Source organism: Podarcis melisellensis (genome assembly GCF_964234715.1).
Source record: "Podarcis melisellensis genome assembly, chromosome: Z".
Lineage (NCBI taxonomy): Eukaryota > Metazoa > Chordata > Lepidosauria > Squamata > Lacertidae > Podarcis > Podarcis melisellensis.
This window is the reverse complement of record NC_138547.1, coordinates 28,253,018-28,263,191: the sequence shown is the minus strand read 5'-3', so window position 1 is coordinate 28,263,191 and position 10,174 is coordinate 28,253,018.

Here is a 10,174-nt window from a genome sequence, read left to right as displayed (position 1 = left end):
AGTACTTAACCCGAGGTACCACTGTATAGTAGTATATGACTCTTTCGTGTGCATTACTTGGCTAGCTAGAGAACTGCGTTGTGAAATCTGGAGAAATGTGAATTTCAAGGTTAGCTGTTTTTCCATCCTTGTATTGTTTAAATGCCAGTTAGGTAGGTTTGCTTTGGATGTGAACTGAATCAAATTTCTCTTGCATACTTAGTCTACGCTGAGCCTGGATCCAGACCAATGATTTGGAGCAGAGATGCATGAGACTGGTTGCTATTAGGATCAAAATCACCTCTTCCCCAAGCAAAAAAATAAAATAAAAATTGCTCATCGGGCTTTTGCCATGTGCCCATGTGGGTGACGCATAAAAACACTGCAAAAACAGTGAAGTGTAAATTGTTATGGGTAGTACTCAGCAAATGACTTCTGGCTGTGCAACAGAACTTCCTTTCTTCCTCCTCTATCTGCTGCTTCATGCACCCCTTACATCTGTTCTGGGTTTTCTCCTAACCCTAACCCTCTGGAGCAGATCTTGGAAGGGTACAGGGGTGTACGGAGAGAGGGGAGAGATTGGAAGTTCCCTTGCACAAATGGGAATTATTGCACTAACTGAACTGCTTAACTGGATACCGTCCTGCGTATTTGTTACTTTCAAATCAGTTCCCCTATAATCCTGATTGGATGCCTTTCTTCCCTTTTCACTTGTTTCCACCCCTTCACTCTGTTCATTAACTTTTAAAAAGAAATTAATCATTATCTCCTGGTTAGTTTACGGCATTTGTAGATTGAGATCCTTATTTAAAAATTAAAATTTTTAATCTAGCTTGTGAAGTTTGAAAATTGTACTTTTTAAAACACACAAGCATACATATGCAAAATATCCATCGTTAAACCTGAAATATTGATTCCCCTACATTTGAAAGGTGGAATTTTCTCCATGGCATTGGAGTCTGTTTTGAAAAAGTGAAAAGTAGAGAAGTGGGTTGTGAGGCAGCCATAAAACACGAGATGTTTAGTAGAAAATCACTTGTGTGATCCATGGTCCAGAAGCCAAGAAACCATGATGTCATTTCCAACATCTGTAAAAACTCTACAAGTCAGTATTGCTCCCCATAATATATGGATGGCTGAAATCCACCGTACCAACAGAACTCCATTTACTTTGATCTAAGAAGCTCCATCTGAAACATTTATACTTTTCCTTGGCCCAACAAGATAATGAACAACAATTTCCACAGTAATTCCTTTTGGTACATTTGCTTTTTTATGGATCTTCTTCTTCTTCTTCTTCTTCTTCTTCTTCTTCTTCTTCTTCTTCTTCTTCTTCTTCTTCTTCTTTGTCCCCTTGGCTTGACACCCTTAGTAGGGGAACCACCCTAAATCCAGCGCTGGTATAGATGTGTAGAAACCTTTGGCTTTGGCATGGCTGGTGTGTAGCCTACTGCACAAGGCAAGACCTGTTTCTCTGCCCACATTCTGTCTCTGTTCCAGTCCATTTTTGCCTCTGGTCCTGCCTGCTACTGGCATGTGGGCCCCAAGGAGGTTGCCCATGGGAGAATGTGGGACCTGGCTGAAAAAGGTTCCCCAGGTCTGTATCAGTAGGTCTTAAAAAGTAAAGTAAAGAAAAAAGTGCCTTTAAACAAGAAATATTTACATGCAATGGAACGGATAAATGTAGGGAGGTGAATCTATGAAGCTGCTTTGTCCTCTAAGACCTTTGTTTCACCTTACACAGTATTTTCTAGTCCGCATGGAAATGGCTCCAAGTATCTTAGGCAGAAGTCTTCTACTTCAGTGTTTTTCAACCACTGTTCTGTGGCACACTAGTGTGCCGCGAGATGTTGCCTGGTGTGCCGTGGGAAAAATTGAAAAATTCGAAAGATTTAAAAATAAAGTATTTTATAATTTTTCATATTTCTGTTTACTTACTATTTCATAATAAGGTAATTATAAAATACTTTCTTTGTGTTTATTTGATTCCTATTCAAGAGAATTACTTTATATATAGTCAATATAGGCACAGAATTAATTTTTTTAACATTTTCTAATGGTGGTGTGCCTCGTGATTTTTTTCATGAAACAAGTGTGCCTTTGCCCAAAAAAGGTTGAAAAACACTGTTCTACTTCGCTTGCTATCTGATCCTATTACCTGGATATGCCAGAGAACATATGTGGGATCTACTGTTAGCAAAGTGACATAAATAACACAGATTCCAGAGAGAAAAGTCCTAATAGCATTTTACTGAGCATACCAAACAAAAGCTGTGTATGATTTGAGGAGAGAGTTTTGCCTTTCTTAGGTCAGACCATGCACACAGCAGGATGACATTCAACCAACCAAACAGTAAAAACTCCCTCAGAACTACACAGCAAATTGGAGTGTGTGCTACCTCATACCTACTTGCTAATCAATGCCTCCAACTGTCCCCCTCTTGGCTTTAACAGAATTAACCCTTAATTTAAGACCCTGGTGTTGGGAAAGGTTGAGGGCACAAGGAGAAGGGGACGACAGAGGACGAGATGGTTGGACAGTGTTCTTGAAGCTACAAACATGAGTTTGGCCAAATTGCGGGAGGCAGTGGAAGACAGGAGTGCCTGGCATGCTCTGGTCCATGGGGTCACGAAGAGTCAGACACGACTAAACAACTAAACAACAAAACCCTTAAGTTGGACACTATATGATCCCTGCTGTTACACTTCCAACAACATCTGCATTCAAATCACTGCTTGTGCTGCTTCTATTGCTATCCCTACGGTTAGTCCCAAAATATGGCTTGCAAGCATATGAGGTCACCATTTGCTGTGATAAGCAGATCTGGGTCTGGTCAATGCTTGGATGGGTGACTGCCTGGGAACCATGTGTAGAACACCTTGGGTCCTATTATGGAATAAAGGTGGGATATAAATGTAAGAAAAGGTTGCATCTCTGTGTATAACATCTCATACATCTACCTTTCTATGTACATTATTGCTCATCCTGTCCTTATCACTCATTCCCACGGAAAAGGTATCACCAGGTTCATGGTAACCCCAAGATCTGCAGAAGTATAAAAAAGTTAAGGGGTGGGGAGTCCAGTAACTGTTGCTCTGCTTCTGCTACACTATAGCATAAGAATACAGTGGTACCAGTAGTACCTCTAGATCCATTCCAGGGTGCTGTTTACACCCCAAAAAGTCCGTAACCAGAGTGCTGCTTCTGCGCACGCATGTGGCGCGATGGAGCACTTCTGCACATGTGCGAATCGCACAGAACGCTTCTGCGCATGCGTGAACCATGCAGAATGCTTCTGCTCACGCGCGCGGGGTGAAACCTGAAAGTATACACTTCCGGGTTTGCTGCATTTGCAAGCCGAAAAGATCCAACATGAACCTAACGCAACACGAGGTATGACTGTACTGTCTCCCTTCCACCAGATGGCATTAATGCAACGATGTCGGAGAAGCATCACAAAACAAATATTAAAGTGGACTGATGTGTGGACAGTCCAATATAAATCCACCAGTAATGCACTGTTACTACATCAGCTACATGTCCACACTTACCATTGCTCTGCATTTCTAGGTACAGGCCCATGCTTTAAAGCTCCCTGTCCAAGGGCTATATATATATAATTGCCCTGGTACTTTTTCCAAATAAAACACTCTTTAGAACTTAATTGGAGTCAACAGCAATCCATGTAAAACCTGAATTGCTGTTTGTTCCGATTCTGCAGTAAAGAGTGGGTTTTCGAAGGGGGAAGTGCTGGAGCAAAAACAAAAACAAAAACCCAGTGGTCTGACAGAGGGCTTTAAAGCTTTAAAAGACCTGTGCCTAGATAGCTCGGGACAAAAGTAAAGTGTGGATGAGCCCCTAGTCTGGAGGGACCCTATGTCTATATGACAATGAAAGGAACAGATTGATATTGTATGTGCATGCATCTGCTTCCAATAATATCTGTTTACATATTAGTGTGCAGTACAAATTTGTAAACATGTACATTTGAAACTTTTGAAGGAAATGATACAAGCTTTTCTCCTTTATTGGAACAGCATGTTTGAAGTGGCTGAACCACACATGTAAATATCTTTAATACTGGACAGGTTTCAAACAGTATGCGTATACCTATCTGCCTGTTTCATATTGTCATCCAATCCTGGTTTGTTTATGTAATTCCGATACAAATTATCATCTAATTGCAGACCAAACTCAAGGAGTGTGTGTGTGTATATATGTATATATATATATATATATATATATATATATATATATATATATGAAGGAACACATATCAAAGCAACAACCCACCACCGTTTTCAAGCTGTGCCTTCAGTTTCTTTTAAATTTTTACCATAAACATGACTAAATTCTGGCAAAACCAGCTGGGGAACTGAACTTGGATACAAATGCGTTCTTTAATTTTGGCTCCTGGAGGATCAAAACGCAATACATTTCAAAGAGGTTGTAAAATCACCGTACTTCAAATACTGTCAAATCCATTCACCCATTTCTGTAAATGTAAGCAGACATAGATGGGGGGTGGGGGGTGGAGAGTAGGGACTCATGCATTGACGTCTCTCATGCAAAGATGGAATATTTATAATGGGTTAAGTTTTAAAGCAATTGCAAGTGTGAGGGTTCTGGAAATTTGTTGGAGGTGACCCAGCTGAAGCTGGGAGGGCGTGAGCAGAACACATGAACCTCCTGAAATTTTATTTCTGCACATGCAGCCTATATGCACATATATATTTCTGATGTTGCTGTAATCACAACACGCAAATGCAGAAACTGATTGTGGCCACAGGATTCAGTATCATGCAAGCATTTTAAATTCGGCACAGAAACTAACTGGCAGCCAGTGCAGTAGGGCCATGGTTGGCATCTTCTGCTCAAACCATCTTCCTTTAAAGGGAGTGTTACCCCACCAAGGGGATGCAGGTGGCACTGTGGGTTAAACCACAGAGCCTAGGACTTGCCGATCAGAAGGTTGGAGGTTCGAATCTCCGTGACGGGGTGAGCTTCCGTTGCTCGGTCTCTGCTCCTGCCAACCTAGCAGTTCGAAAGCACATCAAAGTGCAAGTAGATAAATAGGTACCGCTCTGGTGGGAAGGTAAACGGCGTTTCCGTGAGCTGCTCTGGTTTGCCAGAAGCGGCTTAGTTATGCTGGCCACATGACCCGGAAGCTGTATGCCGGCTCCCTTGGCCAAGAAAGCGAGATGAGCGCCGCAACCCCAGAGTCGGTCATGACTGGACCTAATGGTCAGGGGTCCCTTTAACCCCACCAAGAGCAGGCAACTACCCATCCATCTGGTCTACAGTACCACCCGCTAATAGTGCCACAGTCTTCTCTGGATTTAGGTTCAGTTTGTTGGCTGGTTTTGACCTATAAAGCCTAAAACAACTCAGGACTACAATACCTCAAGGACCACTTCTAACCATATGAGCTGACCCTGACCCTGAGATCACCATCTGAGGCTCTTCTTCGTGTACCTCCTGCATGAGAGGTCTGGAGGGTGGGAACATGAGAATGGGCCTTTTCTGTGGTGGCACCCCACTTGCCAATCAGTCTAGGGTGTTGCCTTTGTAGATTTCACTAGGAAGGTAGGCAAGGACAAAGTCAGAAATAGTTGTCTTTTCTCCTACCATTGGCTACAAGGAAAAGGGGACAGCAGAGGACGAGATGGTTGGACAGTGTTCTCGAAGCTACGAACATGAGTTTGACCAAACTGCGGGAGGCAGTGGAAAACAGGAGTGCCTGGCATGCTCTGGTCCATGAGGTCACGAAGAGTCGCGCACGACTAAACGACTAAACAACAACAACCATTGGCTATGGCTCCACTTACTGTGGCCTCCTTGCCTTTTATGATGCCTGTGTCAATACCACCACTGGCAATCAGGGTTCTAAGTTAGGGGCAGGTAACCTCACTTGAATGCAGTCCTGCAGACTGATATCTCTGGCCCTTAGAATTCTCCCTAGGCTACACCCCCTCACCCTAGACTTCTCAATGGTCCTGCTCTGCGTCTTCAAGTGATTTTGTCTGGCTAAAATGTGCCGTTGGGCTGTGATAGTGCTTGCCTGGATGGAGCAGTGTAGAAATCTCTGATGGTATAGCCCAGGCACGTCCAACTCCCAAGAGAATGCGATCTGCTCCCAGTATATGAAAAAAACTTGCAGTGATCTACCCATTGTCATTGGAGGGATGAGGAGCATGTATGGGGTGGGTGTTTTGGGGCAGGATTGCACAGAGTTATTTAGCTTTTTGGGGGGAGGATTGACCAGAGTTATTGAAGTTTTTTTGAGGGGAAATGCCATAAATCGTTCACCTAATAATCCGCTGCTAAAGCCAACCATGGTATCCCCAATCGCCAACAGCAGACGCCAAACGACTGCCCACTTTACGTGACGGAGGGACAGAGCGAGGGGGGCAGGGGGCAGAGACATTCATTCCCCCATTTTTAAAATCCCGTGATCGATAAGGATCCTGCAATCAACCAGGAACACCCGGGGATCTATCTGTCACTTGCGGTTGACCAGCTGAACATGTCTGGTGTAACCTATTATACAAGGCTCCACCCACTTCCCCAGCCCCACCCACCTTTAGCACACTCACCCCTGAAGTTGCACATGTGGGAATGTGGCCCTCGAGTAGAAAAAGCTTCCCCATCCCTGTTCTAAATCATATGGGCAGTTCTAAATCATACTATAGAAGAAGAGAAGAAGAAGAAGAGTTTGGATTTGATATCCCGCCTTTCACTCCCCTTCAGGAGTCTCAAAGCAGCTAATAATCTCCTTTCCCTTCCTCCCCCACAACAAACACTCTGTGAGGTGAGTGGGGCTGAGAGACTTCAGAGAAGTGTGACTGGCCCAAGGTCACCCAGCAGCTGCAGGTGGAGGAGCGGGGACTTGAACCCAGTTCCCCAGACTATGAGACTACCGCTCTTAACCACTACACCACACTGGCTCTCACAGCCCACTGAACTGTTGCCTGACCTAAATTAGCACTAATAGTTAGAATTGCAAACTTTAAAAATCTTAAATATTAGTAATGCACACTCAGAGATAAAATCATTATGGGAAGTGGCTCGCCAGCTTATTTCTGCATGTCAGTAAACCCTCCAAGTGTCCCTATTTTCCAGGGACATCTCTAATTTAGAGAAGCCATCCCAGTTTCTGATTTGATCCCAGACTGTCCCACTTTTCCTTAGGATGTCCCTATTTTCATTGGAGAAATGTTGGAGGGTATGGAGTTATCTAACCCCCAAGCTGTCTGAAGGCAATCCTGTACAGAGAACTTTTTTTAAAATGTTTAATGTTTTATTATGTTTTCATGTATGTTGGAAGCTGCCCAGAATGGCTGGGGCAACCCAGTAAGATGTCTGGGGTATAAATAGTAAAATTATCATTGTGGAATGAGATGTCCCTATTTCCATTGGAGAAATGTTGGAGGGTATGTGTCAGGATGCTGTGAAAAGCTCTGAGGCATCACCATTTTGATTTCTCACAATATCATGGGAGAAGAAAGGATCGAAGAAGATTGGAAGAAATTTAAGATTTATCTACAGAAATATTGTGATTTAGTGGAATGTTAAGAAGGATGCTTGGTTACAAATAATTGGCCATCACTAAACTGGATTGGAATTTGATGATAAGTGTGATTAAGAGAAACAAAATTTGTTGGAGAACTGTTATATTATATTTAAATGAGTGGTTACAAAATTGCAAATAAGATGATAATTTGCTTGAAAAATTTTATTAATGATGTAAGTGGGAGCGGGAGACGTGAGGAAGTCTAAAGAAGTTATGAAATTTTGTTAAAACAAAGCAATGCTGTTTATTATTTTTGTATTTCTTTTATTAAAAACCCCAATAAATATTTTTTTAAAAAAATGATTTCTCACAATATCCTGGAGCAACAGCACATCCAAATTTCAGCTTTATTTATTACCTTGATACCTTTCCTCCGAAGCGGTCAGGGTGGTGTACATGGTTCTCCTGCTCCTCATTTTATCTTCACAACAACCCTGTGGTATAGGTTGGGCTGAGAGACTGCAACTGGGCCAAAGTCTCAACCCGGTCAGCTTCATGACTGACTGGGGATTTGAACCCTGTCTGACACACTTAACCACTTTTAATCACAACATCAGGTGCTGGAGTCAGTCTGTTAATTCTCTGGTAACAATTGCCCCACAGCACGTGGGAGTGGTGGGAGTTTTCTGAGGCTCTCACATGCTAATGACCTAGTTCAAATTAGGAATGGAAGAGAGGTTTGGTTCACTCTGCATTTCAGACACGAACCTGACTAATTTGTACATCCAAAATCAATATGCGAACCAAAATTCAGCTGTCCTTCAAAATTCTAACTTCTCTGAATATTGTGATGGAGTTCTCTAACTAAAGCATGTATACAAAGATATATCAGTGGATATATCTTCATATATATATATATATCAGGGGAATGTGTGTGTAAGAGGGATATATATGAAAAATAAATTTTAAATGCCCTATATGGGGGGAGACTCTTTCAAAACATATGTATATTGGGCAAGATTGTGCATGTGTATATTATGAGAAATGCATGCTAAAACAGCAACACTTTTATTCTTGGTATATAGTTTGTTCTGTTTTCAGTAGCTTTTAGGAACTTTTATCACTATTTTATGTGAGGGCTGCAATTAAGAGTGTTCACAGTTCGAACAGACTGCTCCTGCTCAAAGCAGGGCTGCTTGCTGTCACTGTTTAATGTCACATTATATCTGCAATATCCTCCACCAGCTATGCATTCTGTAGCTGAGTGTGCTTTACTGTGTTAGGGGGTTACACAGAGGGAGTTGCAAGGCTGTCAGTTTGTTTGACCATTTGCCCCCTTCTAAGCCTCTGAACGGGGCACGGGTGGCTTGCTGATCAGAAGGTCGGCGGTTCGAATCCCTGTGATGGGGTGAGCTCCTGTTGTTTGGTCCCAGCTCCTGCCAACCTAGCAGTTCGAAAGCATGTCAAAGTGCAAGTAGATAAATAGGTACCAATCCGGTAAACGATAAGTAAACGGCCTTTCCATGCACTTTCACCAGAAGTGGCTTAGTCATGCTGGCAACAAGACCCAGAAAAACTGTCTGTGGACAAACGTCGGCTTCCTTGACCAATAAAGCGAGATGAGCGCCACAACCCCAGAGTTGTTCACGACTGGACTTAACTGTCAGGGGTCCTTTACCTTTAAGCCTCTGAGCATACTGGTAATTGTTTGCATACTGGTAATCTTTGTTGTGATCATCTTGAGGGAAAGCCTACTTGATTCCTCCGTGTAAATAAAAGACATTGCATAACTTACCTGGAGATACTGAATGACTTTTGATTGTCATTTTCTGCATCTGTTCAAGTAGCGCCCAAGGTAATCACCCCATCAACCCACACCTTAAACCCTCCAGGGCTGGTAATATGGAAAGGGAAGCCAATTTGACAGCTGGAAGAAATTTTGGTGGGTGTATATGGCAATGATTTGGGAGGTGAAGGGGGGAAAGCTGGTAGAATAGGTAAATTTCCCACAAATGTAGTGATGCCCCTCAGCTTGGTGGTGTTAAAAGAGGATTAGACAAATTCATGGAGGATAATGCTATCCATGTCTGCAAGTCATAATAGCTATGTTTTTCGTCTACTGCTGAAGGCAGTATGACTCTGAATACAAGTAACTGAGAATCACAAATGAGGAGAGGACTTTCCACAGCCATCTGATTGGCCACTGTGAGAACAGGATGCTGGACTAGATGGGCAACTGGGCTCTTCTTGCGTTTTCAATTATTAGCTACATTTTAGCATGAGAAATTCTGGGAGGGGACTTGAGCCATTTGGCTTAAAAGCAAATTCAGCCCTCCGGTTCATTTAAATCGCTCCCTTCCAGTCTGTAGTCTGGCACACGGGGAACTCTGGCTCAAATCCTCCCTCAGTGATGAAGCTCTCAGAGTAACTTAATTCACATGGAACCATGTTCTGCTCTTCTTATACAAATGGTGAGCTATAATGTGTGTGGCTTAGTTTACTTCTTTATTCTTTTAGGGAGGGGGATCCCTTTACTTGTTTCTGTCAGCTCTAATTTCATTGATTAAAAAACAAAAAACCTACAAGCATTCCCTGCAGAGGCAAGATCTACCATCTATCAGCCTCACACTGTTTGCTAGAGACAGATGGAAGGAAGGAAGGAAATAAGACGCTGAAGGAGT